This window comes from Anoplophora glabripennis, unplaced genomic scaffold (assembly GCF_000390285.2).
Source record: "Anoplophora glabripennis isolate ALB-LARVAE unplaced genomic scaffold, Agla_2.0 scaffold182, whole genome shotgun sequence".
Classification (NCBI taxonomy): Eukaryota; Metazoa; Arthropoda; class Insecta; order Coleoptera; family Cerambycidae; genus Anoplophora; species Anoplophora glabripennis.
Genome location: NW_019416287.1, coordinates 592,581 through 600,911, shown reverse-complemented (window position 1 = coordinate 600,911; position 8,331 = coordinate 592,581).

Sequence of the window (8,331 nt, the reverse complement as noted above, 5' to 3'; positions counted from 1 at the left end):
ATTTTTTAATCGTTTATCCAAATCCGTTTTCAGGACAATGTTGATACAAAATTTTAAATTCTATTTTTTCGGAAGCCGTCAACTCAACTTTCCGATAACCGAAGAGAACGATATAAGAATTATGAAAGACACTGATTTTATTTTGGATCTAATATTTTCCATGTTTAATTTCAAATAAATATTTATTATCTCTCTTTGTTTGGGATATTTATACTAATATTTAATTTTGTTTTCAGGCTTCACTTGAACCTCACATCTTACAAAAAGGACTGATATTTTAAATTTAATTTTAGTAATCTTAATTACCTATGTATCTTCTTCTTCTTTTATATTTTTAATAAACACTAAACAGCTACTGAAATTTATTACAACAATGTTTTTTAAACCAACTACTTATCAGCAATTTGCAATGACAAGGGTTTTAACAAAAAGATTGGAAAAACACGTTATTTCATTGGCGGCTCGTGACATTGTGAATAGGTGAAACCCCTTGGCTTTTTTACATAGGTGGAGTAGTAGTTTACATCATTACGTCTAAAAAAAGGTGTTTCTGTTATTTAAACCTTCTTTGGACATTACCTATAAAAGTCTTTCTAACACTGGTTCTACATATTTACGCCAATGTTTTTTTTTTGGACTTTTAATAGTTACCTATACCTCTTTAAAATTAATTTTTGAACAAAAATGTCTATATATTTATTTTTTCGAATTGAATAGTTTTAGCAGATTTTAAAATTATTCAAATATGTAAGCTTATCATAATTTAAAAAAAGTAACTCAAACATTTTAGAAGCTTCGACAAAATCTACGTAAAATATCTCTAGAGGTATTTGAAAAAAGTGAGGTTTTTTTTTAATTCAACACCCTGTATCTCAGAAACCAGTGGCTTTAGTTCCCTGATTCTTTAAGATTTTTTGAACTAAAATAATCTACGTGTACATTGACTTAAAATACACCTTGTATAAAAATATCTTTACTGTATAGATACATTAATATCCCAATTGGACAAAATAAGGTAACGCCGTGCAAAACAAAATGATGCCTTAATTTAAAAAAAAATCAAATGCCTCCATGACTGCTCTGCATTAATTCAGAACAGAGACAAATTTGCGGGTCCATTTAAATTGTTATTAATTCATAGATACGACAGTGACTCGATATAGCTTTTCCGTAGTTTTATTATTCATGAATGGAACAGTTAAACTTGTCAAGAGCTGTCATTTGGTGGAGCGAATCTACATGTAACGTCGAATGTGCATAATGGACTAATTGACTGTTATACTGCATATATACGCTATTGAAATACTTAAAATTTAAATATAGACGTAATTTTAATACTAAAAGTTAGTCTACATACCATTTTCATTGTACAGGCCATCTATTACCCCATTTTTCTTATCGCGAAAACCGCCCTTAAATACAAAAAATATGGAGAATTCTATTTTTAACTTACTACAACTTCATCATTTATTTCCTCAAGTAGATTAGTTTTTTTAAACAGTAATATCTTAAAGTTTCATTAATTTTCTGTTGGTTTTTTAGTTTCAATACCATCTTTATGTGAGAAACAAAGTACACAAAGTAATTCCTTTTTTCTTTTACTTCTTTTTAAATTTCTATTTATGAAATTTAGTTGAGAATCCTAGGCAATAAAACTTCGAATCTTCGAAAGAAATTATTTCGTTTCCTGCTGTTTCCTTTTTGAAGCCTATTTTATTGTCTATGCCTGTAACCTCCATGTGGTGACGATGGGTATAGTCTTTCCGATGTCAGTTGAACACGTAAAAAAACGCCTGGCAATAAAATTTAATGACTCGTAGGCGTCCCTAAAAAAGTTTTCTGCTAAAGGTAAAAAATTATAATAATTTGTATATAATGTGTAGAAAATTTCTATTATATGTTCATTTGGCCAAAACATATTTTAATTATTTATACCCTCAAACAATTTTATTATATTGACGGTAAATTTCGTTTTGTTCCGTTTCAAAAGGTTTCCAGAATGCCATTTTGTAATAATATTATTTCTCCCTTTCGGAATTGTAATATTAATGATTAATAGAAGGTGCCTATAATAAATTAAAATTGCCTGAATCACACCAAATTCCGCATTGTATTGCACTGCTGGGCAATTTGTCAACCACTTGTCAACAGCTGTGATTTATTGCCCAGTGGCCCAATGCAGCTGTGTTTATGACCTGTATATGGATATGGCTAAATAAATATGGCAACAAGTTTTTCAAATATTTCAATGCCGAGTTGCTGCGTCAGCGACCGAACCTGGTCCATACTGTCAACCTCTTGGTTTTTCAATTGATATCGGAAAGACTATAACAGATTCGCACTATAAACGGAAGGCCAGATTTTAGAGTTATTTTGCAGGTTATAAAAATACTGGAGGATGACAGAGTGATTCTGACTTCGGATTCGGCTTCAACACGTCAAAATACATATAGATATACAGGGTCGGAAAGTCCCCATGGTTCATTGGCCGTTACGTGAGAGAGATAAAGAATGTCATAGAAATCCGTGCGATAGAGAAAGATGGCTATAATGAAGGCGTCTAATAGTCACCGCCCATTTCGCTCTTCCACAAATAAGATCCACTTCTTATTATGTATATTAAAGATACCTTCTCTCGTAAATTTTTACTCGTCTGTCCATATAATACATATGTTGCAAAAATTGTGGATCCTCTTGGTATCGCACTAACATCGTTTTACAAACTTGCACACGTTGCACGGCGTCACTCGGATGAAGAGCAGAAAGTAGCTTAAATTTGGATGGATGCATATTAGTTCTTAGCATCCTGTGAATGGACGCTCGTGAAATGCCGAAATCATAATCTGCGGCACGAGTTGAGGATTCTGGATGAACATTAAAATAGGCTAGCACATTTATTACATTATCTTCATTTGAAGTTATTGGTTTTGGTAAAACTCTTTCTGCACAAATTCGACCATATTCTAGTTGATTTGCTAAAATTCTTCTTAACTTTTTTCTGCTCATTGGTGGCAAATTTGGATATGTTTCATTAAAAACTGTAGGTACATGTTCTGCTTATAATCCAATTGCAACGTCCGTGAATGAATAATAAATTTAAAATATCAGCATTTGAATATGTATTGTTTTCCATTTCTTATAAACACTAAATTAAACTGTCACTGCAAGAGACTAACAACAAGACAGTTTAGTTGTTTGTTTTGAAGTTTTGCTAAAAATTCCACAACTATCCTCGCAAGAAATTACATGATTTTAGGTGATTATCTACACAAAAAATAGTAGATAACTTAAAAACTAGAAGGGATAGGTATAGGGAACCCTGATACCGTTCGAAAGAGAATAAAATTGTGTATCAGAATATAGAAAAACATACAGGGTGTTCCATTTAAAAAAACCGACTTATGAAGGTTTGAAGTTAACTAAACTCGGCATTAAATTTCTAGCACTCTGTATGCAATTAAACCACTTTGAAAGTATGGATGGGAAGCTTAGGGGTCTAGCTATCCCCCCTATAAATATCGTTGCTTTATCTTTCTTACTATAAAATACACATGGTTTGAAGCTAGTCACCGTTTCCATTTTTTTGAAAAAATAAATTACCTGGAAAACGATTAATTTTAGGAATAGGGAAACTTCATAAAAGTCCACCTAAAATAACACGTAAAATCCAAAATTGCAATAATATATAGGGTGTTCCATATAAATTAAGCAAGTTGATGGCGACTTCCGGTATAACCGGAAGTGGTACGTAGACGCCATTATTTTAGTTCAGAAGGGCATGCCCGAAAACCCGTTATCCCAAATTTTCAAAATTCAAATCGAAGTAGTCTCTGAAGTAATTCTAATGGGCCGTCTGTATTATCTAAAAATTAAGGAGAATTTTAACACTTTATGGACTTTTGTCAAAAACTCGTCTAAATTAATGGTGTTCAAAATTCAAAACATTGGATTTATAACATATCTTCTGAATGCAGAAAACCGTCAAAAATTTTGGTGAAGGAAAATTATGTCGTTCAAAGAAAGAAACTGCGTTTATTGTATTAATTCGTAAAAGATACGTGTCAAATTACGCTGTGGACTTGAATCCCTTTTCACTTCAAATGTTAAAAAAGTAAGTAATAATATAATAAATATTATAGGATATCTCAAGCTATGGAAGCAGATAAACAAACAAAATTTAAACTATCTAACATATGACATATGAATTTTTGACCGTCTGCTAGAGGTAGCTAACTAGTATCTCTTTGTAACGTTTTATGGCATTTGGGGTTAGCTGTTTTAGAGTTATGTCTTATATTCCAATGTAAAATTTCATTTTTCACAAAGAAAGTCACCCAGCAGAAATGGGACACCCTGTATAATCAAAAACAATTTTAAAGAACGAAGAAATCGATTTTGTGCAATTTCTATTTGAAGCACTTTTTTGTATTATTATTACCCAAGAGTTCGTCTTACGTGGGACACCTTGTATATGTAAGGATATAAGGATATAAAAACCTTAGAGAAGAAATTTCGAAGCTACAGTATTTTTTAGTATTTAACTAGTAAAATAAATAAAAAAATTAAATTTTATTAATTTTTAAAATGTCATATCGAATTAATAAAAAACGAGAACTGTGCCAATAAAATTGGGGTTATAGGTAAAGAATGTTTTGAAAGACAAGAGACGAGACACAATACATATAAACTTTGTTTTTTTAACGAGCGACGGTTAAGCCCGCAGAGCCGTATCTGCCTAAAAGCAACCACAATAATAGAATTCATACTGAATTAGCTTTTTTAGTCAGAAAGTCAGGATTTAGACATCTACTGCATTGATTTAAACGTTGTTAATTACTTAGAGTACAGAACAGAAAATAACGGAAAATATTTTATTATTTTCAAAATTAAACTATTTAAATAATAAGTCTATTGAAATGATAAGTTGATAATTGAATTTATTGGACTAAACAATGGAAGAAATTGTTGATGTTAAACAAACTTTCAACAAGTTTGCTTTCCTTTAAAAAATAATATTTAACCACAAAATAATTTACGTAAGGTCTTTAGCAAACAAATAGCTTTATATTGATTTGCTTACATTTGATTAAGTGGAAAGTTATTAGAGAATTGAAAACATTTATGTAATGGAAATCGTACTGCGTTTTTTATACCTCATTTGGTATAAAAAATTTTATGCAAAAGCTGATGAGGAAATAAAAATGTCAAATGTGTCCAATCCAAAAGAATATCTACTAAGTATGATGCTGATTTCTGATACAGATAAGCTACATCTGCCACTGTAATATAAGTATATAATTTTTTTTATTAAAATTTCTAGTGGCCTCCATTGCGTTGTATCGAATTTGAAATGCCTTTAATAATTGTGTCCATCCGAAACTATAGCGTTGTGTACATACCAGCTACGAATAAAACCAGTTTATTTTATTTTTTAGAATTTAAAGTAAGCCGCATTTTTTTTAGCTAGTCTCCGATTCTCCTCGGAAGGAAGAAGCGCCAGCGGATGAACTCCGATTCGGTAACTTTTATAAGTGGAAGAATTATAGATTTACAAAAAGTTTGTTTTTTAATGATTAATTCGGCCCTGATATTTTAGCGGCTGATTGCAGCATCATTGCATATGAAAAGGGTGAGTTAGGGGTAGAAGATCGTTTCGTCTCAGATTCCATTATTCAACCCCATTGTCAAAAGGCTCCCCAAATTTCTATTGAGGTTGGATTTTTTTAAAACGGGTGGAAGAGAGGGGTGAGTTACCAGGTGCGATTCTATGAACATTCGCTACAAGGCGATCTTGCAAACAAAGATTGCAATCAACATCAATGGGTAAAAATGGGTTGTCATAGAGTCAGCAGAAGCGACCCGTTAGTTACCCTCAGTGAGACACCGAAACGGTTTTACGTAGTGATATTTTTACGGTTATATATGTACAGCTCTAGTTACCGCAAAATTAATCATACTTGTTTAATAGTGATCATAATTTCTTTGGAAATATAAGGATTAATATAGGTACGTGAAACAAACTGAAGGTAGTTGTAGTTAGTAAAGTAATTACAGAATAGGTAGATAATTTTTTCAGTCCCTCAAAATTAAATGGGTAATATATTTGCATTATATTTCAGTTTTGACAACATACATATTTTGATAAGTAACAAAATATTTAAATTTTAAAAATTATTTTTCTAAATATAACAACAAATACAAGGAGGAAATTTAAAAACACAACTACAAGCAAACTATTGCTAACTTTTGTTCCAATTTGAATTGCACATTGATTGCCGCTCAAATATTTCAGTTTGATATATTTTTAGAAACTGTTAGTTTAAATTTACTCTACATTATTTTAACTATAAATTAAGACAGTATACTGCAACATTTTAATCAACGTATTTTCCCCATAAAAAAATCGAAAAGCGTTACTTGGTTATTATTATTTTGTCCTCACTTGTATATAACACATATTTCTCAAAGCTCCATCTAGCAGCACGAATGTTGCGCTGGTAAAGAAACAACCGCTACCGACGGCGTCAAATAAATTAAACCGTTTAAAGTTAATAGTAAAAACGTACTAGTATTTTTTGTTAGGTAATTAAAAAATCGATAGATTAAATTATTACATCACTTTGAGGCGGATATCATCACTTTGACCGCTGCTTATAAAGCAACTGTTACAACTAAAAGTTAATAATCGAACATTAATTCGTTCCCTACTATTATATAGTAATTTACAGAAAAAACAGAAACATCTACATTTAACTATTTAAATTTTACTTTGCGGGTGCACTAATTTTAAATTACTAAGCGCGTGTGTATTGGCAACCCTGGCGCTGCTGAAATGTCAGACATATCATGGTTATATTTGTGAAAATAATGTTACAATTCCATTTTTAATTAAAAACAGAAGACAAGATTATTGGTTTCGAAGTGAATAATACGCCAAATTAATATGTTACTTATATACTTAAACACATAAAACTTATATGTACGTGTCGTGTCGATTTTTTAAATGTATGAAAATCTTATATATACGTATGTGTGTGTATATATACATTTATATTTTAAGTATATTTATGCATATATATGCAACATGTATACGTAAATGCGAATTAATTTGTTTGTGTGCTTTTTTCGAATCAAATGTTAAAAATAGTATTTTAAAATATTAAAAATATTTTCTGAACACGGCTACTGATTTTTTTTGCTAACCATGTCTAAACATTAAGTAAACTACAATCCTTGACTCTCCTGGTTTGATTACATGAGTTTACCTGAAGTAGTATTTAACTGGAATTGTCTACACTTTGTAGATATTAATAAATTAAGTGAAAAAATGATCTTATATATCTATACTAATTTGAGCATCAACCTCAGATACAATGGTTCTAAGTTAAGAGATAATCTGATGTGTTAATCCTTATTAAGTAAGTATTACCAAATTTTGTACCAAAGTATCTAAGTCATACAATAGAATTTAGTTTTTCTCATATTTTCAGTACTTTTAATTGAATGATTATTAACAAATTTGTAGGTATCATGATGCATATATAATTCTTTTTTGCAGACACATTAATTTTTAAATCTTGATATTTTATAATTTATCACAGAAAGAAACTGTTGTCAGTTTACTGTAACTCATAGTACAATTTTATTTTGTCTAAGTTCTGAGTGCCCACAATATAATATGAATATTTATAGGTACTAACTCAGTGTTTTGATAAAAAAAAGCAATCCTTAAGTGGAACTTAGTTACTTTTAAAAGATCGAGGTAGACAGATATATAAATTAAAATTGAATTTCAAACTCTTGAAGAAATTTAAAATTCTTTCTGCACAAAGTTAAAAAGTTTAAGTTGTATATTAAATATGATTTCCATTTTAACAAAATTCGAGAGAAGATATGCAAAATAGTGTATAAATAAAAAGAAAATGTGCAAATAGTTTAAATTGTCCCTCACTTTGTTGGCACATAACCTCAATAAAATATTTGCTTAATTAACGTTCTCAGATATTAGAAAAATAATGTGTTTCTAAATAATACAAAACAAATGTATTTACTAATAAATTTGTGTAAAATTAAATATAGTACTTTTAAAGTTTTGTTGCTAGATGTTATTGTAATTTTTTTTTAATTACTATTTCTATATGATATTTTGAACATTTTCTACAAATTGGTTAATATTTTAAATTTTTCTAGAGCACTGAAATTTATTCCATCTTTCAAGTCTATTATAAATATTTTTAGCAACCTTTCCAAATACTGTGCCAATTTTGTCTTATTTAAATTCTTACCCATAGCTTATTTCTGGTGTTTTCAAAATAACTAACGATTTAATAT